The sequence below is a fragment of the Python bivittatus genome, unplaced genomic scaffold (assembly GCF_059951505.1).
Source record: "Python bivittatus isolate LINGU-HERP-01145 unplaced genomic scaffold, Pbiv_v1 ctg000330_np1212, whole genome shotgun sequence".
Lineage (NCBI taxonomy): Eukaryota > Metazoa > Chordata > Lepidosauria > Squamata > Pythonidae > Python > Python bivittatus.
The window spans coordinates 16,695,477-16,718,912 of record NW_028277058.1 but is presented as its reverse complement, the minus strand read 5'-3'; the positions used below and the strand labels follow the sequence as shown (position 1 = coordinate 16,718,912).

General features: G+C 38.4%; 2 long non-coding RNA genes across 2 annotated transcripts; both read left to right on the top strand.

The window, feature by feature from the left end:
• The first annotated feature begins 4,110 nt into the window (after positions 1–4,110).
• Positions 4,111–11,885, top strand: LOC148215903 (uncharacterized). The gene is made up of 4 exons (XR_015796390.1): positions 4,111–4,348; positions 4,475–4,649; positions 8,082–8,143; positions 9,380–11,885. It is a non-coding gene; the product is annotated as an uncharacterized LOC148215903 (long non-coding RNA).
• Positions 11,886–13,419: 1,534 nt separating this feature from the next.
• LOC148215902 (uncharacterized) lies at positions 13,420–22,688 on the top strand. Its single transcript, XR_015796391.1, has 3 exons — positions 13,420–18,121; positions 20,586–20,700; positions 21,412–22,688. It is a non-coding gene; the product is annotated as an uncharacterized LOC148215902 (long non-coding RNA).
• The last annotated feature ends 748 nt before the right edge of the window (positions 22,689–23,436 follow it).

Sequence of the window (23,436 nt, the reverse complement as noted above, 5' to 3'; positions counted from 1 at the left end):
TTCAACATAAGATGGAAACCCATAACTCTACTGTAGAAATCTAGTTTTCCAGATGCCTGCCTCAAAGGGAGTTTGCAAGCTAGGGCTGGTATAGGAGACAGGTGCTGTGGGTTGTTACCTTCAGAGTCACAGTCACAACACATTAAAGAAAATCTTCTTGGTGGCAGAGCCCTGCAGCATCTGTAACTATGATGTCAAAATGTGTGTGATAACATTGCTCAAATTGAAGAATTATGTAATGAATCCATAACATCTGATGCAAGTGCATAAATGGCATGATTTATATGATGACATATTGTGTACATATCATCATTTCACACAGATTGAGAGCAGGGCCCTGTATATGAAACTCACCGCCCCTAGAGGTTAGACTATCTTCTACTACATTGTTACTCTGCTGTAAAATTAAGTTGATGGTTTTCAATCAAAAAACCTCAGCTGCTTTTTTTTAAAAAAGATGGATTAGAGAATTGGAGGTTTGATGTCTTGTTTTGTTTTGTTTTTTTAAGTCAAGATTCTTCTAATTGTTTTATTTTTATGTCTCTCTTTTTGGGAGGGAAAATGCATCTCCAAATTCTACATCAACAGCAATTTTTAAATTATAAATGTTTGGGTGGACATTGAACCAATGACCAACTAAAAGACCCAATTTCTGGATCCTCCAAACTCCTTCTCATTTTTGCTGCCAGTTCAATTATTATATCCAAGTGAAGAAGTCATGAGAAAAAAGAGGGGAAGAAGCTGAAACCTTTATAAAACTTAAAGTCTTTTACAGAAGTATAAAAAGAAAATCCTTTCCTCTGTATCACACTACTAATTCATCTGTTTTATTTGACTGGTGCAATCCAAGTTTCAGACAGGAGTTCATCTAGCCAACCAGAAGATGTCAGCAATTAAATTTGGGAGCTGACGCATGCAAAGCACATGTTCCACCACTAAGCCAGGTCCCTTCCACCTTGTTTCAAAAGATGGTGCCAACAGACAAAAACAGTTTGCTGGAAGTTGGTCCATTCAGCAAGGCCTGTGAAAGCAACCTTAATAATTGCCACATTTAACTGACATATTTTATGGGGGTCTGGCCCAAACGTCCAAAGCAATTATTCCAGACTAAGTGATAAATCCAAAAAGAAAACAAGAGGAAGAGGAAAGAAAAGGCAAATTAGCAATTTCCATAGCAGAAGTAATTGTGCATAGAGAAGCAGAAATGCACAAATACTGTGCTGTTGTAAGGGAAATCCTTGTGTCCATTGGCCATAATCTATCAAGCACATTTCACCACTGTAGTTCCAGTGAAACGAGGGTATTAATTCTTGAGGGTGAAGCTCAGGTACAATTAGGTTCTGAGCAATTATTCTTCTTTTCAACCCTTTTGAACATGAGAATACAGGGAACAGTTGTGTCCATTCTTTGGGGTCAGTTAGCACTTTCTCTACAGATGGTTTGCTTCTATAAGACCCAGTGGCTGTGAATGCTACTATTAATGAAAAAGCAAGCATGGGTGTTCACAAATATCATTAGGCTATTTCCAGATCTAGCCATGCTTGGAGTAGAAGTCAGTGGGACTTAAAATTAGTCATAAATAACTTGCCATATTAATTTCAGTGGGTCTCCTCTAAATAACTCTGGACACAGGCTATTGCATTTTGTCTTAAAATAGCTATTCTGCAATATGGAATTCAAGGCTTAGAGACTGAGAGTTAAAGTTCCTGACCCAAGTAACACAGGAAACTTACAACAGAGGTGGGAATTGACTCATTTCCTTTGTATATTGCTATAATTCCCACCCACACCTTCTCTGCCCTCTCCTTTTTCATCCCAGAATTCTATATCAACAGCCAGTGATATTAGTGGCTAGGAATCTTAATGACTAATTCATGCCAAAGGGTTTATCACATCTGAACAGTCCCATATTCAGTAGGACCTCTTTCAATGCTGCAACAGTGTTCTGTTGGGTATGCTGCTTATTCATTATGCACATTTCATCAAATGTATGGTGCAAGTAGAGCTTTCGCTCAGAGCTGTTAGTGGGGAAAAATGGAAATGGAAAAAAGCAACATATGAATGAGAACCAACCTTCTTGGAATTGCTCCCTCAAAAATCTTCTGAAAATAACTGTAGGGTTCCAGAGCAAGTATTGTATATGCTTATTTATTTTCATATATGTATTTTGAAAGCCTCTGGCAGTTTAAAATATGACAGGATAAGGTAAAAACCCGAACAATGAAAATAATCAGCATCAGCAAAACCACAGAAATCAATCTGTTAGGGCAGCCCAGATCTTCCATCCATACCAATAGCCTATTAAAATAGAATGGTTTTAACCACTTCACAGAAAACAAGCAAGGTATTCCATTATTGAGGGTACTGTCACTGGGAAGATGCATCTCTGAGGGCCCCAATCCTTTTATCTGACTTGGGGTGGGTCTCTCTAAGCATGATCCCTCTTAATATGAATATACACAATGGGTGTCTGGGTGAAAGAGACAACCTAGTATGTACATAGGTGCTAAGGTGTATCTTGACAAGCCTTCATTATAAAATTGGCTTCTATCTGGCAATTGTTGCTCACCTCTGCCTCAGCCTTCTAATTCAAAGCATCATCTCCCTGAAAGTCCTTTCTAATGGGTCTTTATCAAGTTAAAAGATAAAGAACCACTGAAAAGTAGAACAAAGACTTTAAAGTTGTACCTGAAGAGCTGGCTGAGCAGATACTGAGATCATTTGATCATAGTTCCCCCACAATAGCCAGATATTTATTGTTATTTGAATCATAATAATGATGTTTAAATTGTTGCAACTACACATAGAAATTAATATTCTTAATTTGCATGCAGAGAGATATCTTCTGGCTTGCCATTTTGGGGAAGAGCAGTGTGTAAGTGGTCAGTAATGACTAGCTTTGGTTACCTTGGATCTGAATCTTCTCTAATGTTTTTTTCTTTAATACAGTCTGCTTACACCTCTAATGCAGGTGGTTCGGTAAAACAGGCTCTTCATCACTCTATTCCATTTTCCAGAATTCCAAGTTCTTACACAAATACCTGTGTGCAAATACCTGTTCTGTTCTATGCTAAGTAAACTTAGGGCTCCTATATCAAGGCTGCAAAAACCTTGAAAACCATTCTCAGCAGCAAACAAATATAGAAAACGTTTAACTCTTTGCTGAGAGCTAGTGGTCATTCACCTTTTTGCAGCCCAAGACTGCTAGTCCTAAGTAAGGTATTAAAAATATTTAGGCTTTTCAATTATTTTTTGAACCACACACAAAGAAGAAATATCCTTTGATAGTGTTGGTCTTATGAACATGGTCTCCAAACATCCATTTTTATTTTTATTTTTATTTCCAGAATCCTAAACAGCACCTTTTTCTCTCCAAATTATGTGTGGAGGAAAACACTGATAATAGCCTCATCGAATATACACAACACTGACCTTTTCTTTATTTGGTCCTTTTCCTTGTTTAAGTTGCTCACACTTCAATGTCATCATACTTTAGTATTTGTGGCAATCTTCTAAAACTTCTAAATCTTCTAAAACTCCTAAATCACCTAAAATCTTCTAAACCTTCTAAAACTGTCATAACTACCTAGCCTTATCATCTTGTAATCATTTAGATTAGCAACGTTTATTAGGGAATAGGAAGGCTACTGTTATTATTGAGCTGCCTATGTTTTATTAGATTTTTTGCAAAGCTATATTATCTTTTTATCATTGCTTCTGCTTTCTTTTTCCTAGTGTTTTATTGTTTTACAGTCTGGTTACTTTAGCATAATAGTTTTATTGTTCTTTTGTCTGATACAAGTGACCTTAAGTGTTTTGTTGTTGTTTTTTGTTTTTGAGCCACAAAACACTGGATATAAATAATGTTGATAAATACTGACTCTTTCCATACCATAACATAAAAAGTATGCTTTATGAGGCACCCTCCACATTTCTTAGGGTGACATAAAACATAACAGTACTAGTACTTTTCCACCACACTTGTCCTACTAATTGCAACCAGGAACTGAGTTACTTGATATCTGCATTCCTTTGAGATGACTACAAAAGCATCACACCGCAGCAACAGAACTTTTCACACACTCCACTATCCTAAGCAGTTCAGCAAACTGGGATTTCAAAGAACAAAGAACTTTTAAAATATTCCTCAACCACATTTTCCCCACTAGCAGGTCCAGGCATGACCACAACTACGGCTGTTTCTTTTTCTTTTTTCCTTCTCCTCCTTGCATTAAGTTCATAAGATGTACTTTAAAAACAAAAGGAAATTTTGGAGATATCCATAATGCTAACCTATGCCTAATAACTCAGAATCAAGCCTGGGGACTTCTCTGAGATTAGTTCCTTGGTAGGTGTGTAAAGAACCACATGATATTTCATAGTCAGTGGTGACCAGAAGAGAGGACCAAGTCTGAAGGGCTTGAATTCATTTGGAACTTTTGCTTTGCTTTGCTTTGCTTTTGTGTTTGCGTAGACGGAGGGTGGCCTGACTGCTTACCATCTTTTGGAGACCAGGGGTCAGAGATATCATGCTTACCTACCCTGGCAAAGTCCCAGGAGCCCATGGAGCCCATGGAGACCTGACACCGCCAGTTGCCTGGAGGCCCCACCAAATGGCCCTGGGATCAGAGGCTGGCTTGGAGGCAGAGGTGAGCTGGTGATGACAGCGTGGATGAGCTGGGAAGCTCCAGTTTCAGTGAAGGTGGAAGTCGAAGAGGCCGATCATGGTGTGCTGCCGGTATGTGAGAGAGGTGTGTGGCTGGAGGCAGTTCAGTTCTTCCAGTGGCCATTCCTGATTCCAGCTACAATTGGGAGGACTGGGCAGGGTCCCTGACTGCTGGTTAGCCTGTTGAGGCCAGTAGGCTACCTGCAAAAAGTAGGCTTCAACTCCTGGGGCTCGGCCCATCTAGTGCGGCCTCCCCTCAGACTGAGGGAGGGTACTGTTGGCTTGGATTTATACCTTGGATGCTTCAATTCCCTGGGGTGCTTTTGCCTGGGGGAGAGATTTTGGGAGCACCCTGAAGAGGACCTGGAAGGCCTTGGATTGGGTTGGCAGTGCTGGGCTGGACAGTATATTTACCACCAGATTTCTGCCCCACTCAGAGTCTTATACCGGGCTGGGCTGGACATCAACCCACTGGCTCCCTCTCTTGGACTCATGGCCAAGCACACTTGCCTTCTAACCAATTACATCACTGGTTGTTTTGGTCTGAGTGCTTTGGTTTTGTTTGGGTATTTTGCTCTTCCAATCAGTTGTATTCTTGTATATGTTGGTTTTTTAGTAGTAAGCCACCCAGATTCATTTAGGAGTCAGGCAACCTATTAAATAAATGAAATGTGTTTCTCAAAAATGTTCTATACCACTAGAAGTATGGATCAGAGAAATATTATTAAATTTTAGCATGATTATTTATTACTAGTCTTTAGTAGCTCTTTATAGTATGCTTCTAGAGAAAAGTCCTTTGAGATTGGCATATTCAAGCTCTTCCATTCATTTAAATTGAAGTCTTCTATTCAGCACAATACTGAATAATAAAAAAGCTTTTCCCAATGGCTATTCCCTATATAAATCAGACCTAGGGTAATTGAAGGGGTAGAGAAGGTTGTGTTCACTACCAATATGTTGATTACATGCCTTTAGTCATGTAGACTAAAGCAACATTAAAAAGGTGACATTTTCCTAAGCCAGCCCTACAGAATTGTGCTTCTTGGTTTCCATCCTGCAGGAATTTTGGCAGGCAATCCCTGTAATTCTCTTCATTAGGTCAGAGGTAAAAGGATCACATTTATTTAGAGTTTGTCAGGCTTGTTCTAGTGCCCCTAGATGGCCCTTGACATGAGCTGTAGCTTCTCTGTTTCTTGGCTCCTAGACAAGCTACATTTGGAAAGCAGCACGACTAGTCATGAAGGGGCCTCGGGTGCAGCATCTTCCCTTGTTGGTAGACTTCCTTCCCTTGTTTCCATTTAGAGGATGTGGGGTCTCTGTTTCCTCTTCTGTACAGATCAGAAAGAAAGGCCAAATGTCTGAGCTATGCCTTGTAAACCAACTGCTGCAGACACAGAAGAGGCAGTGGAAAATCAAATATAGGCTTTTAAATAGCGCAGATGCACTGATGACAGACAACTCTAATCAGAATCAGCTTGGATGCTTTCATAATTGTTCTGGAAGTTAGGGCCACATATGCTGATATGCCCAGAATTATACCCATGTTGCAAATGTTGCCATATTATTGCCAGAAAAATAAGCTGATAATGTAGGTTGGGGGTCTCCCTCTCTTTCACACACGGCACGAACACACACACATACACACACCCATTTACCATGTTATCACCACTCTATCCTATCCTGTTCAAGTAACAAAAAGCCATTCAGATCACAGAAGTAAAGGCAATTGCTTGCACTGTCACTCTACATGTATGTGTATGGTTGCGTTTGTGTTATATTACTATAGCATTGACAAGACAACTCCAGTGGTTATTTACTGAATATAAAATAGATATAAATCTACATTTAATTTCATGACATACATGAAAACGGCAAGACAGATAATTTCTAGTGGAGGTCTTTGAGCAAGGTGGTCTCCATGGGTCTATCCCTTAATGGGAATACTTTCTGCTCTTGATTGTTGCTCTTATTTCCTTGAATCTCTCTCTCTCTATAACTTTCTCACTCTCCTGATTGGCAGTAGAGTACCTCCCAAGGTGCATAAGTTACTATTTCTTCTGATCCTGAAGTGGCCAAGAAGGAGAATCAGGGATAGACAATCCCTGAACTTCTGCTCAGTCCTTGAAGGTCTCTTGCATTTTGCTTGTTGAAAACTGGTGAAGTTGGAAAATTCACAAAAATAATAATATAATACTATTTTATATTAATAGTTTAATGGTTAAAAAAAATATTGCATAAAGCCCCAGAAAGTCACCTTCAACCATTGATAATGACAAGGTTATTCACGCTGTATAATTCCCCCTTTCATTGAACCGCATCCCCCAAATAGCCTTTGTCCAGCAAAAATTGCTCTCTCCTGTTCTAGATGCCTATTTAGAAAGAATGGCTTTAATTTTAATAGAAATGCAAAACATCTTATCATAATATAGGAGTGTATAATCAGGTGTCCTGAGTGTACATCCAGTTTGCTGTTCGTGGCAACCTCAAGGTCTCTGCACCTTTTAAAAATAAAATCGGATTGGGAGGATGGATAACCTTTTCAAACAGAATGCATCTTTAAATAGATATAAGTAAGGTTGAACATACAGTACCTGACTCTAATTCTTCTCACCACTTACTTGTTCAGCTGAACAGCTGGTAATAGTAAAACTGAATAGCTGAAACAGCAGGGCAATGGATCAACAGTGAAGCTTACACTAGCACACAGGCCTCAGTGGGTTCCTGAGGAGTCTTGAGACCAACCAAAATGAATTCCCATGAAGTGCTGGAAGCAGGAAGAGTTACCATGTTGCTAATAAATGGCACTGTACCTGTGGAAACCTGCAGTGGTGTCTACTATTTTAATTAAAAAATAATTAACAGGAAGCTGGCATTCTCTTTAAGTCTCTCTAAGAGCCAGATAGATCCCAAAGGCATTCTTATAAAATAAATACAATGTTGTCTATTCTCCTGTACAGAAAAAAAAAAGGGGGGGGGGATGATGTAGGAATGATATGGACCACTCTAAGAACCATAGAAGTGTGTGGAGAAGTAATCCCAGTATTTTATAGTAAATGGTTATTTTGTAACTACTGGCAGACATTTTGTGAATAGGTAGGCTATTGCCATGACTGTTTTGTGAGAGTGCCCAATTCTGTAATTTCCAGGGTGTAGATGGCAAAAAAAAAAAAATGTTTACTTATTCCTGGCTAACTTCTGCCTCTTTTTTTTTTTTTTGCATAACATTTATCCAGTTATATTTACTGATTTATTCCAAAGAATATCTTCAGTGTGTTACTCAAACAGTCATCTCAAAGGAACGTAGAAATGACTAACTCAACAGGCTTGATAGCACAAGTTAAAAATAGCATTCAACAGTTGTGAGTGTCAAAAGTGTGTTCCTTCAGCCCTATAATGTTCCTGTTATTCTTTCCAGAAAGTGAACCTTTTTGAACTATTTCAAGCTGCAGCATGAAAACAGCAAGTTCAGAGGAATTGGTGAGCTTTAGCTTATAGCCATAAATCATGGGCATTTAAGGGCACAGACTTCCAAATAAATAATGAAGCCTTGCTTCACACTTAGATTGTGTGTATTTCTAATAAGCAGACAACCAGGTCTGAATGGTCGAAGTCCTAGGCCGCTTTGCTAATCATTGTGTCAATAGGTACAAATTATGTCTAGTTTATAATATCATTTCCATCCAGCTACATATCTACTGGCATAAAGAGATGCAAAGCCTCATTAGATATTGCTATTCACAAGCTATTGTAATAACAGTGAAGGCCTTTCCCTGTTTGCATCTCACCAGAGCACAAATATTCTCTGGCAACATCTTTATTCTTCCATCCTCTGTGATGTTGTCCTCAGTCTATGCATAAGGCAGCCTTAAACTGTACCAGTGTTGAAGTTATTTTTCCCCTAAAGCTGGCAGCAAACCCATGGATATTTTGCAGGTATGTGTGATCTGTCATACTTCCCTGACCTTGCAACCTGCAACCTTAGGACCACATGTGGCCCTCAGCATAATTTCCTGCAGTTCTCAACCTCTTTTTGAAACTCTTTGCAGGCAATCTATTTGTAGCTCTTGCTGTTTGGTCTGATCTTCCCCTAACAGCCTCTGTGAGAAGAGGAAGAGAGAGAGAAGCAGACAGTGTCAGAAAGTGAGAAGGGGGAGGAGGAAGGACCTTGCTCTGGATATGTCTTCCACTTATTTCACCCCCACTGACTGCTGGCATGTACTGCTTTCCCCAACAGAATATTCCTGTGGGAAAACATCTCTTGATTGAAAATGTTTGTACTCCCTGCCGTAAAACATAATCCTGTTATGATATTGTTCACAAGACAGAGATTGCCAGTGAAGGAATCTAGGGAAAGTTTGTTTAGGCATTAGCTGACTCATACATTAGGCCTGATCAGTTCTGAAAACATTGATTTGGTAGAGCTCACTGAGCAATCTAATAATATGGCAATTTTTTTAACCACTGACAGTATTTCAATGAATCATAGCAAGGATTCCTTCTCCACTTTTGACATTTATACTATGACAAAGGTCAGCAATGTTGCTATTATGTCCACAGAGTCTATAGATGGTGCCCCCATTGGCCTTCCAATTTTTTTTAAAAAAGTAAAACAATCTTGAAAAGCTTGTGCAAAAGCCAAATCTCTCAATATCTGTTTTCCTATGCGTGTTCATAATAGTTTGGCTCTTTTAATTACTTGTTTCTCTTTTTCAGTTTCAGCACTTCCAGTATTGCACAAAATTGCAGATTGATCATACTTCCTGAAAAGAATACTGATCCATGTGCTATGCTAAAGTGACAGAGCAGAGATGTCAACATGGGCTCAATTAAATGCTACTTTTTGGAGATGAAGCTCAAGATTAAATCATAAAGTAAACATACCAAGAGAGAAAAAAGATCTAGAGGATAGAAGCAAGTTTGGGGGAGAACACCATATCATTGGGCTGGAGTTTCACTACTACAAAAAAACACCTTCTGACTCTGATACTAGTTCTAGGTCCTTCACAATATGCATCTGGTTGTGAGAGTCAGCATTTAAAAATTTTCCTAGCTCTTTATCTAATATTGCTTCGACATTCTAGAAAACGTAAATAAGGTGTGTCCCATCATCATTAGTGAGAAGCCACTGGCACAGGAAATAAACAACCAGAGAGTAATTTCTCTAGGAACCCCTCAAACCTAAAGTTAGAGTTAGTTAAAACAATGCCAAATATCTGAATCAGATATTAGAAGTAGGAACCAAAAAGGAATTTGAACATTGCATGCAACCCATTTGCTGTGAGCTGCACAGCCCTGTCTTAGGGTTCATCAGTTACTTTCAGGAATTAATGGTATGATTATTTTTAGTATCTTCTTTACAGTTCCCAAGGTGCTTTTGTTCTGGCCACATTTTTATAAAAGATTGAAGAGGCATCAGTCTTATACCTATATGGAGCTACAGAGAAGAGGTTCTTAAATTGTGGGTCATGATCCTCAGGGGTCATGAGCAAATAACACAAATTTCTGTGAACTTGCAAACACAAAGCAGGATCTGTAATGGTTGATTCCTAGACCCTTATGTAAATAGCCAACTGCAAGCTTCTGTATTATCAGTGAAAATACCTCCTCACTGAATTACAGGAAGGTTGTTAGAAAGAATATAAAAAACTGCCTACCCTCTTGTAGATGTGGATAAATTGGTTCTAAACCAGAAATAGTTCAGTTACTGGAATTTTTGTAACCCCACCCCCATTCTTTTTAATAAACCTTGCTAAAGAGAATTCTGTGAGAATTTTACTTGGCAAGAATCATGTTTTAGGCAGCTACCTGACAGGATCACTGCCTGAACCTGTTAGCCAACAATAGCTGACTTGTCCAAGCAAAGTCCAGAGCATAGTTTGACACAACTCCACCTTGGAGTATGCAAGGCTCATGGTATGCATACACAAAACTTCAATGTTGTCAAAATTCATTCCCACTCTGCCTGGACTAGCTGATAGCAAAGTCAGGGTTCCCTAAAGTTGCTGCTATAAAGAGCAAATATTAATCCAAAATAAATGTAGAATGAGAAATGAGTGTATCTCAAAAGGAAAACCTAGATTTCAAGAACTATGCAAAACTAACCATTAAATATTTTTAAAATGCAAATTTAAATTTGATGGATTTTTAGGTCTTCCAAGTTACTCCTTGTCACTGTAAACTGAGTCCATCCTCCTTGCTGACTGGTCATCCTGTTCTTCTCTTTCCTTCCACCTTTCCCAGGAGTAGAGCCTTCTCCAAAGAGCTAGGTCTTCACATAATATGTCAAAAGTAGGATAATTTGATTCAGGTCTTTTGTTCCTCAAGTGACAACTCTAGGTTGATTTGTTTGATGACCCATTTTGTTTGTTTTCTTGGCTGTCCATGGTATTCTCAGGAATCTTCTCCAAACACCAATTAAATGTTCTACAAAGAATATAATTAATAGAAGAGAATATATGTAACTCAGGGTTGAACTGTGGAGTCCTTGGTGCTCTCTGAGCTTGGTTGTTTGCTTGCAGAAATTTCATTACCCAACTAGGTAACATCATCAGTGCTAGTGAGTGTGGTGTTTGCTCTTTGTTTACATACAGTAGCTTGCCCTACCAGTATTGGTGGGGGTGTGGTTTTCTCCTTGGTAGTTCGTTAATTAGGATATTATTTTCTGCTTGATTGTTTGTCTGGTGTTATTAACTGGGTTGCCAGTTAGGGAATAAGACTTAATTAAGAACCTATTGATCCAGATTTTAAAAAATGAAACATCAGGGTGCTTTTCTTGTTCATTCCCTACATTGTGTCCAGATTAGCATAAGCAATGGGTCTGGAGCTTCCGATCATATAGTTCAGACCAACACCACTGTGTTTTAAGAAGCTTCATTTTAAAATCTTCCATTTGTTAATATTTATTACCCACAGTAGTTTTTCACCTGCAGAGCTCCCTGTGAGAACAGCAAAAGCTTCTGCCAAATGACCCCCAAAGAGAACTTCTTTCCATTGGTGAAATCCAGCAGAGGAGCCCTATGCAAAACTTAAGTCACATCCATTTGAGAGGTTAAGAAGGCAGATTAATTAATTAAGGATTAATCATCAATCTTTAATAATGTCCAGGAACAAGCATTTTGCTAAGCTGCATTAAAAATAGGATAAATAGAAGCCCTAAGACCTGTGTATGTATGTATATTACATACATATATTACAGTGGGGCAAAAAAGTATTTAGTCAGCCACCAATTGTGCAAGTTCTCCCACTTAAAAAGATGAGAGAGGCCTGTAATTTTCATCATAGGTATACCTCAACTATGAGAGACAAAATGGGGGGGAAAATCCAGAAAATCACATTGTCTGATTTTTAAAGAATTTATTTGCAAATCATGGTGGAAAATAAGTATTTGGTCACCTACAAACAAGCAAGATGTCTGGGTCTCACAGACCTGTAACTACTTCTTTAAGAGGCTCCTCTGTCCTCCACTCGTTACCTGTAGTAATGGCACCTGTTTGACCTTGTTATCAGTATAAAAGACACCTGTCCACAACCTCAAACAGTCACACTCCAAACTCCACTATGGCCAAGACCAAAGAGCTGTTGAAGGACACCAGAAACAAAATTGTAGACCTGCACCAGGCTGGGAAGACTGAATCTGCAATAGGCAGGCAGCTTGGTGTGAAGAAATCAACTGTGGGAGCAATAATTAGAAAATGGAAGACATACAAGACGACTGATAATCTCCCTTGATCTGGGGCTCCATGCAAGATCTCACCCTGTGGGGTCAAAATGATCACAAGAACGGTGAGCAAAAATCCCAGAACCACATGGGGGGACCTAGTGAATGACCTGCAGAGAGCTGGGACCAAAGTAACAAAGGCTACCATCAGTAACACACTACGCTGCCAGGGACTCAAATCCTGCAGTGCCAGACGTGTCCCCCTGCTTAAGCCAGTACATGTCTGGGCCCGTCTGAAGTTTGCTAGAGAGCATTTGGATGATCCAGAAGAGGATTGGGAGAATGTCATATGGTCAGATGAAACCAAAGTAGAATGTTTTGGTCTAAACCCGTCGTGTTTGGAGGAGAGAGAATGCTGAGTTGCATCCAAAGAACACCATACCTACTGTGAAGCATGGGGGTGGAAACATCATGCTTTGGGGCTGTTTTTCTGCAAAGGGACCAGGACGACTGATCCGTGTAAAGGAAAGAATGAATGGGGCCATGTATCGTGAGATTTTGAGTGAACACCTCCTTCCATCAGCAAGGGCATTGAAGATGAAACGTGGCTGGGTCTTTCAGCATGACAATGATCCCAAACACACCGCCTGGGCAACGAAGGAGTGGCTTCGTAAGAAGCATTTCAAGGTCCTGGAGTGGCCTAGCCAGTCTCCAGATCTCAACCCCATGGAAAACCTTTGGAGGGAGCTGAAAGTCCATGTTGCCCAGCGACAGCCCCAAAACATCACTGCTCTAGAGGAGATCTGCATGGAGGAATGGGCCAAAATACCAGCAACAGCGTGTGAAAACCTTGTGAAGACTTACAGAAAACGTTTGACCTCTGTCATTGCCAACAAAGGATATATAACAAAGTATTGAGATGAACTTTTGATATTGACCAAATACTTATTTTCCACCATGATTTGCAAATAAATTCTTTAAAAATCAGACAATGTGATTTTCTGGATTTTTTCCCCCATTTTGTCTCTCATAGTTGAGGTATACCTATGATGAAAATTACAGGCCTCTCTCATCTTTTTAAGTGGGAGAACTTGCACAATTGGTGGCTGACTAAATACTTTTTTGCCCCACTGTATGTATGTTCTAATATTTTATTTTTAATAATTTTAAAAATCTATTTTTAATGTAGATTAGCAAAATAAATACATCAGTATAGAAATTATTTATCAGTATAAATCAATATAGAAATATGTTAGTTTAGCTACTCATCAAGTGCCTTTAGTGTACTTCAAGACAATTTTGGTCTATCCATTTACTTAACCAAATAGAGAAAAAGTATCTGATTTCAATATTTAGAATGGATTACAAATTTTGGGTTAAGAAGGAAATATTTCTGGATAAATGTAGACCAAATTAATGTTTCTTTTTTAAAAAATGGGATGTTTATAATGATGACATTGTCTACACTTTAATTATAAAAAAGGACGTAATTCTTAATTACATCAACAGGCCTATCTGGATGGATATACATACATACACACATGAATTCCACTGAGATAATATCATTAACCTCCAGTATAAATAGTCTGAGTTGTAGGTTGTAATATGATAATGTGAAAGCCCAAAGGAAATCATTCCCAGGCCAGATCCAGAAAACTACTAAATCAACAGCTGTGACAGACAATAACAGACTAAATTAAGCAAGCAGAGCTTTAGAATGTGTTGCTTAAAATAGAACAGCTTTAAACTGTGACAGACAAATTTAAAAATGACCATTACTTCTTTATTTTTTTTTAGCGTGCCATGTGAATTAAGCATGGCTTTGATCTGGAAAAGCCCAGGCATAGATGCAAATGTTGCCCTCGATTTTCACCAGTGAACTGGCTGTTTTTCTCACCACAGGGAGAGATGTCAAATTTTCTTCACATTTCTGTCCAGATCCAAGTCAATGGTCTGATCCAGTTATTCATATCTCAGCTTAGTAAGCTTTCTTTTGTCCAAACCCCAAAACTGGTTTCTAAGATTGAAAAAAGCCAAATTCTTAAAACCATGGTTTGAAACTGGATAAATAGTCTATCTCCTTCCAGTCCTAATAACCACTGTTTCCCATTGGGATATTACAGGAAAGTAAGAGTTGAACAGAGGTATGCTGAGAAGGCGAAAAAAAGAAACCTACAATTTGATATATATATATTTATAATATATGAATTGATAAGGATTCAGTTCTAAACTCTTGCAAATCACAGGACTTACTTTTATTTCAATATATAGAGGTTAGTGACTTATTCACTAGTGTATTAATCAATTACTATATTACTAGTTTACCAGCTAGTTATAGCTTAAAGTTTCACCTTTAGTGTTTGCAATTACTGATTATCCTCCAGGAACATCAAATCAAATGCAACATTGTTTATTGAGCTTCCCAAAAACTAAAAGAGGAAATTAGACTGTAGCACAAGTTCACAGGAAACATCTACAATCTTAACACTGTAAGAACAAAATCATCCATACCTCACATTTCCTTTTTAAAACCACATCCCACTTTTATTATTTATTATTAAGATTGTTTTTATACTGTATTTGAATTGATTTTATCTCTGCTATAAACCGAGTTTTAACGAGATGGGCAGTGACAAATTTGATATATAAATAAATAAAATCAATCAATCAATCTTCATAGAAAAGTAAACTTCTCCTTTTCCTGTAATGGAAGATTCCCATTAGAGCTTTACTGGGAAAAATCATAACTGCTTAAAAACAGGTCTACTGAGATGGTGTGAACTTTTGTTGAGAAGCAAAAAGATTTCGTCCAAAAGTTCGCACCATCCCAGTAGACCTGTTTTCAAGCAGTTACATCTTTTCCCAGTAAAAAGCTGTGAATTATTTTTCCTCCCAACTTGTTTTTTCATGCCTTAATAGTGTGTCAAGGTCAGAAGAGATTTAGACCATTCCAAACAGTGACCAGCTGGGAAGGATCTGTTTCTTCCTGACAATACAAGCTTTTATTCTACTGCATCTAGAAGCAGCAACAGCTCATTATAAACTAAACTAGATGAGAATTGTTTGTAGACATCCCCTTTTAAGGGTTTCTCTGCTAAAAGCTATTACTTCTTCAACAAGGATTACCACAAAAACAGAGAAAATCCCCTCTATTTACCATTTGGATGGTTGCTTTGGCAAAGGTCTCAGAATATCATTCATCCTAGCAATCCCTCTTTTATTGGGGATTCTTTTATTAATCTGAAACTGCTTGTGCACCAGTTATTCCCTGAGATATTTTGGTGAATGCTGAGGGAAAGACTGGAGCTCAGTGGAAAACTGCCTGTTTTGCACACAAAAAATTCTAAATTAAATTTCTGGGATTGCCGTAAAGGTTGGAAAAGACTCCTGACTTACTGTAGGAAAATGCTAGTCAATCAGCGCAGATTTTGCTGGACTAGAACCTAGTGCCTTTAATAGGGGATTAAAATCTTGTTATTCTTTTTTTCTCCTGTTTGTACTGTTCAGCAGCAAATTACATATGTTTCTGATATTTTTTTTAAAACTGCATGTACCCTCCTTTGTTTGATTTAACCACGCTAGGAAGAAATTCTTTGATTTTTAGATGAAATCTCCATGTTTTTTAATAAGCATAAATGTATAAATAAACCAAAGTAGCAGCTTCTATTACTAATAGACATTAGTAACGTTTATCAGTTTTGAAGGAGTAGAATTAATCATCTTCTTCAAACAAAATGTCCAGATAAAACATTAAACTACACTGCACTATTTAAAATGTTTTACACTGATTTTGGTGTGTAAATGCAGACACAAATAACAGGAAACCAAAGTCCACCTGTTGCTGAGATTTATCTCTTGCTTTTAATTAGCATTCGTGTTCTTTGACAAAGGGTATATTCATATCTCAGTTTTTCAGCTGCACTGCATAACAATAATGGACAGAGAGAGAGCGAAATGCCAAACAAATGCACTCCCCCATCAGCAATCACTTCGACCAAGCATTTAACCCACAGAAGAGAAATCTTTGTCTCCAACACAGATTTACAGCCTAAAGATATGGCTGCAAAGAGAAAAGGTACTGCCCAACTTTTCTGTAAGTAAACAACTTGATGAAATATAATTTGCCTTCACTTTTTTTTTTTCCAAAGAGGTTAAAAATTCAGTGAAACATTCAGGGACGGGGGTTTGCAATAAGTCAAGTTATCACGTGGCCAAGGAGTGTATATATTTATACATACACTTCTTGTACATATAAACTCCCTATATTTACCTAGATATTCACCTCTTCAGATCTGCAGCCTCCTTGGCTTCCCAGGTTTCAGGGAGATCTGAAAGGAAGAAAATGTTGAGAACCTCTCCTCTATCATCTAGTTTTTAAGAACAAGAAGCAGGAGCAGCCAGTGAAGTTGCAAAGTCATGGACAACTGTAGTGAGAAAACACCAGCAGCATCACTCTCAGCCATCTCACATGACAGGGGAAGCTGGAAAACACCGGCAAAAGAAATTCAAAGGAATTTCCAAAACTCCATAACAATGAAATAGAAAAACAGAAGCCTCTTTCTTAAGGAAAGAAATTAAAAGCTAGGTGTTGCCACACTATTCGTTATGGATCTGGTAAATCTCATTTGAACTAAGTGCAAATTAGCCCAGACATCACTTCTATCCACCCCTGTCTTCAAGTCTTGCTATTTCTTGAACTGGGTTAATTAACCAGACATCTTCCATGCATTTTGAGGTACAGTTTCCTTCTGTTTCATACAGCTTGCCAATTCTTTGAGCTACAGTCCAAACAGACGTGCATAAGGTCAACAGATACATTTACACATACACCAAATTATAAGAAAATTCCATTGATGACCTTACTATATTGTTGAACAGTATTCATTGGTGACAGTAAGAAAGCTGAAATCACTGCTTTCTAACTACCTTAGGATTTGTGTTATATTACCAATCTTCCTAAACTAGACTGAAGACTATTCCTGTTAACACCATCTCTAACTGCTGAGCATGAATATTTTAACAGGCAAGGAGGCTGAAAGTCAGAACTGAAATCAGGAAACAAGTTGTGGAAAGCATGGAGAGCATGACTTTGCAATTCCTTCCAACCCCTTAAAAGAGTTCTGGTTTTGGAAAGGAAAAGGGAAGGAAGCTTGTAATACAACCATCAGCAACCTGTCATGCAAATGTCCAGTTGCCTATTCTATGTCTGAATTTTTCTCCTTTGCAGCCAGTCTGTCTTCAGATTTGATCTTTCTTCTACCAGTTTCTCCCACCATACCAAATTTGGCCCCATTCCATGCAGTTTTCAGAATCATTCTCCTGAAAGCCAGTCAGTTGGACAAAGTTCTGAGCCCCTTTATATAATCACTGTCTAACATCCATTCAAAAGGCAGTCATTTGTGACAAGCAGCTCTTGCTCAAGTCAAGTCCCAAATCATGCCGTCGCAGTGGGAGTAATAGTAAATTAATATACAGGCTCCTAGAATCACAATTTCATTCTGACTGACTGAGCTTCACAATATGAACCGGATGGTAAGAAAACAGTAATTTAACTGTTCTATTTCTATATTTTGTACTCATTTTAATTTTTAGATGCCCACACTGTACCAAGATAGTATTTTTTATCTATTTTATATCTTTTCTTTTTAATTACATGTTCCTATTTTTAATGTTTTAAATAACTTTGTAAGTACAAATAGAACTACAGCTGATGGTGATGATAATGCATTTTTTAGTTTTATTTCCAGAGCTACCTACATTTTTACAGCCTTCCCAAGCCTGGCACCTTCTAAAAGCAAGTGAGTACAATTCCAGAATTCCAAGCCAGCATCTGGAGGACTAGATCAGATTTTCCAAGCCAACATAGAAAGCTGCAAACTTTAAACTTGTAAAAGCATTCTTGGACCATTGTATCCACCTGTGCTTTTTCTGTTGCTTCTTAATCCAATGTTTTTCTCAGACTGCACACTTGATCAGTCAACCCTTATCTTAAGACAAGTTAAAAACTTCCACCCAGTGTAGTTGGTTTCCCTAGCAGTCACATCAGAATTGCTTTAACTGGATTTAAGTTTTACCATTTTTGCCTTGTCCATCCCAAAACTATTTGGAAACATTCAAGAACTGCAAAGATTCTCTGTGTGTGTGCGCGCATGCAACGCGCACACCTTTGAGTCAATGTTGACTCCTAGCAACTGCCTGGACTAGCCCCTGCAGTTTTCTTGGCAAGATTTTGGAAGTGGTTTGACATTGCCTTCTTCCCAGGACTGAGAGAGAGTGGCTGGCCCAAGGTCACCCAGCTGACTTTGTGCCTAAGGCAGGGCTAGAACTCAAGGTCTCCTGGTTTCTTGCCTGATGCTCTAATCACTACACCAAACTGGCTCTCTAAAAGATTCAGTGGACTTTAGTAAACTGGAAATGCAAAGTGAAGCTGAGCATCAGCTGCATGCTAATACTTCAACCTAAAGCCATTATGATTTTCTCAATAGTTTAACCTAGATCTTTAGAAACATGGGGGACAAGATGAAAACTTGTGGTATCATGGGCTGGAATAGAAATCCCCCGGTATTCCTTTTTGGGTCACTCCTTCAAGAAGGATTGGAAAGTTTGTGCTTCTTAAACCTAGTTCAGATAAATAATCTTAGAGAATCCCACAGCTTATGGTGCTGAAAGTTCCTGAAATGACATTGCACCCTGTATACTGACTCACCCAGAGAAAAGGATGTAACCTTTAATTTTTGTTTTCAGTATAAGAGAGCTTCATCACAGCATCACCAACATTCATAAACTATTATCATAAAGCACAGTTTAGGGGCAATGGCAGAAAACTGCAGCATTTACTGCAACATTAGATGCATCCTCCTCCTGATACTAATATAATCCAAGAGAACAAGAAAATAACTATAACCATCCAACAATGAACCTGTTGTGGAAAGGCAAACACAGCTTGCCTGAAAAATCACTCTTTTAAGAGTGATTTTTTTCATGGGTTATACAATGGAGTGATTGCCTATGAAAATGATAGGAGTTATGATCCAAAGCATCTGAACAGACCTGGGTTAGGAAAAGTTGAATTAAGTAGACCAAAATTAAGGTCATTTCAAACTATGGATTTGGATTGCTTAGTTACTATATCCTGTAGCAGAGGCATCAAATTCAACAGAATACTCAGGATGGAAATGCATTGAATATTCATTTTAAACGTGAAGTTTGGAAAATCAACAGAAGATTGAACAGATTATTTCTCCACTGTTTTCTCATTCTTAGAACCCAATGCCAATCCTTCTGGGGCTTGTTTATTTTCAAATATTAATTTCTCTACCTCCACCTGTCCTCCACCCTGCATCCTTTAGGTGCCCCAAGCCTCTTCATTATTTTTACTTTCTATGTGTTACTCAAAACAATATTGTTGAATGCATGTGCCAGTGCTTGTTTTGGTAAAATTTCACATCCTGTAAGTGGTCTGAGGACAGAAAGTTCTTTTTATTTTCACTTGAAATACATCCTTTATGCAAAGCATTGTTCATTGAATCAGTCTTTTGTTTTATCAATATTATTATTAAGAGGTGCTGAAAGCTAACAATAGAGAATGAAGATAAAGCACTAGTGTCTCTTTTTTAGAGAGACAAGCAGATATTTGACCAATTACTGTCAAACAAGAACCCATGGATGGATTCAGAGGGTGGAGAACTAATTGAAAGTATCAAGTTTACATCCCAAACTATGTTAACTAGGAATTATTAAAATCATGGACCATGATATAGAGGTTCACTGTACAACACAAACCATAGTGACTGGGTTGTTTAATAAATGCTAAAGATAAATCATGGTTTCCAAAGCTCAAGCACTGAGGTTTATACAGCATACTAAATCTAAGTCAAACCATCAAACAACATTATAGGTTGGCCCCTGTGTGAACTCAACCACTTAGCACTATTTAGCCAGTATAAGTGGTGATCCATAATGAATTAATGCTATCACATAAGGGGAATAATGTATGTTTAAAGTCAATGGTTCATCTGGGCTCTCCCAGATGTGGTAGAATAGTAGTGCAGATGTGCCATGGAGAGTTTCAAGCAATTATTTCAAAGAATATACTTATTTTTAATCTTCCATCTCATAGTCAGACATATAACATATTTCTGAATTTGCATTTGGTGTAGGCATAGTTGGAGTCCTCTTTAGATAGGAACACAAACCTACCACATATCTTGCACATCACCTGGATACTTTCTCTCTTGTCCATATCTATGGCTCTTTGTCTAGACTCTCCTGGAAAACAAACAAATGAAACAGAAACAAACAACTGCTGAAGAAGAAAAAAAGACAAAAAAGGGAGAGAAGCTAACAGATTTGCTAAGTTTCACACACCATTGGACAGGTAGGTTACTAGCTTGAGCTGATAAGATAAAGCTTAATTTCTCTGCTGTGGTGACCTTCTACTGACTTCCTAGAATACTCTGGAATGTACAAATTATGCCTCACTCCTTTTTGCATGTACTGTATGCATATCCCAATGAGTTGGATGTCTCAGGAGTAAGTGCCACTAAGTTCAGTGAGATTCAGGCCCAGGTAACTATCTATAGCAGCCTTCCCAATCTGGAAATCTGTAGATACAGTCGTGTGAAAAAGAAAGTACACCCTCTTTGAGTTCTATGGTTTTACGTATCAGGACATAATAAAAATCATCTGGTCCTTAGCAGTTCTCAAAAGTAGGTAAATACAACCTCAGATAAACAACACATGGCATATTATACCATGTCATCATTTATTTTATAATCACAATCAACTTTATTGATTTAGTCTGTTGACCATATCAAGTATAAAGGAAATAAAATAAAAAGCCACTGTAAACATACAGATAAGAATTAGTAAAAATATAAGTAAAACTATTATACAAGTTCATATCAATCCATCACCCCTACAGTCGACACCAATCTGGTCTAAATAATTTGCCCTCTTTGTAATTGCTTTTGATATGAAGAGTGCAGTCTTATCGGTAATACGCAGGTTCTTGGCCTGTAAAAAGTAGAAAAGTACAAAAAGAAAGCCTTAGTGTGAATAACTAAGTACACCCTTACTGCTTCCATAGGTATGAAGAGGCTAAGTAGCAGCCAGGTGCTACTAATCAAATGCCCTTGATCAATTGATCATCAGCAAGTGTGACTACCTCTATAACAGCCAAAGTTTTAGGAGTTTGCTGGTCTCGAGCATTGAGGTGTGTGTTAACACAATGCCAAAGAGTAAAGACATCAGCAATGATCTTAGAGAAGCAATTGTTGCTGCCCATCAATCTGGGAAGGGTTATAAGACCATTTCCAAACAATTTGAAGTCCATCATTCTACAGTGAGGAAGATTATTCACAAGTGGAAAACATTCAAGACAGTTGCCAATCTTCCCAGGAGTGGACGTCCCAACAAATTCACCCCAAGGTCAGACCGTACAATACTCAGAGAAATTGCAAAAAATCCAAGAGTTACTTCTCAGACTCTACAGGCCTCAGTTAGCATGTTAAATGTTAAAGTTCATGACAGTACAATTAGAAAAAGACTGAACAAGTATGGTTTGTTTGGAAGTGTTGCCAGGAGAAAGCTTCTTCTCTCTAAAAAGAACATGGCAGCATGGCTTAAGTTTGCGAAGTTGCATCTGAACAAATCACAAGACTTCTGGAACACTGTCCTTTGGACAGACAAGACCAAAGTGGAGATGTTCAGCCATAATGCACAGCGCCACGTTTGGCTAAAATCAAACACAGCATATCAGCACAAACATCCCATACCAACTGTCAAGCATGGTGGTGGAGGGGTGATGATTTGGGCTTGTTTTGCAGCCACAGGACCTGAGCACCTTGCAATCATTGAGTCAACCATGAACTCCTTTGTATACCAAAGTATTCTAAAGTCAAATGTGAGGCCATCTGTCCGACAGCTAAAGCTTGGCCAACAGTGGGTCATGCAACAAGACAATGATCTCAAGCACACCAGCAAATCTACAACAGAATGACTGAAAAAGAAAAGAATCAAGGTGTTGCAATGGCCCAGCCAAAGGCCAGACTGACTCAACCCAATTGAAATGCTGTGGTGGGACCTCAAGAGAGCTGTGCATAAACAAATGCCTGCAAACCTCAATGAAGCAATGTTGTCAAGAAGAGTGGGCCAAAATTCCTCCACAACAATGTGAGAGACTGATAAGGTCATACAGAAAATGACTACTTCAAGTTATTGCTGCTAAAGATGGTTCTACAAGCTATTGAATCATAAGTTGTACTTAGTTTTTCCACACATGGCTTCTCCATTTTGACTTTCTTTTTGTAAAATAAATGATGACATGGTATGTCATGTGTTGTTGTTCATCTAAGGTTGTATTTACCTACTTTTGGGAACTGCTAAGGACCAGATGATTTTTATTATGTCCTGATACGTAAAACCATAGAACTCAAAGAGGGTGTACTTTCTTTTTCACACGACTGTATTTTAGGACTAAAACTGCCAGAATCCCAGGATTCAGGAACTGACTGAAAGTCCCATAGACTACCTGGGCCAGACTGGCCGGCCATATTAGACTTACAGCCTGATAGGTTTGGGTCCTTACAATCTCTACACAGATATTTATTTTAAAAATGTATGCTAAGTTGAGTCCAGCAAATTCTTTCTCTAGTTGCATGACGAATGTAGTGCAAAACTTGGCTCTCACAGGTGGATATAAATTTAAGCAGTTCAAACAAACATCCTCATTGCCTGTCAAAATTAAATTGTTTCCATGACCTGAGAGCTATGTATATCTCGGGCACACAAGTGTTGTCATAGCACATGCTCCACAGGCACAGAATGGCAGTGCAAGCCAAAGTTAGCTTCCTCCAGCACTCAAGTAACATGGCAATGGCCAAACACCACAGTCCTTCAAGGGTGTTCTTGTTATAATAGGAGTAAAGCAAGCTAACCAATGCTTTTCTTGAGCTGGCAAAAAATGTCAAGAGGGTGAACTCTGCCAAACTAAATGCCTCTTGACCCATTCATGAAATACTGAGTAAACTTAATAGCACAAAATGCTCATAATCACAGACAAAGCTATTAGATCTGGGCTTCAAAAATCTGGACTAAGTGACAGCAAAAAGGT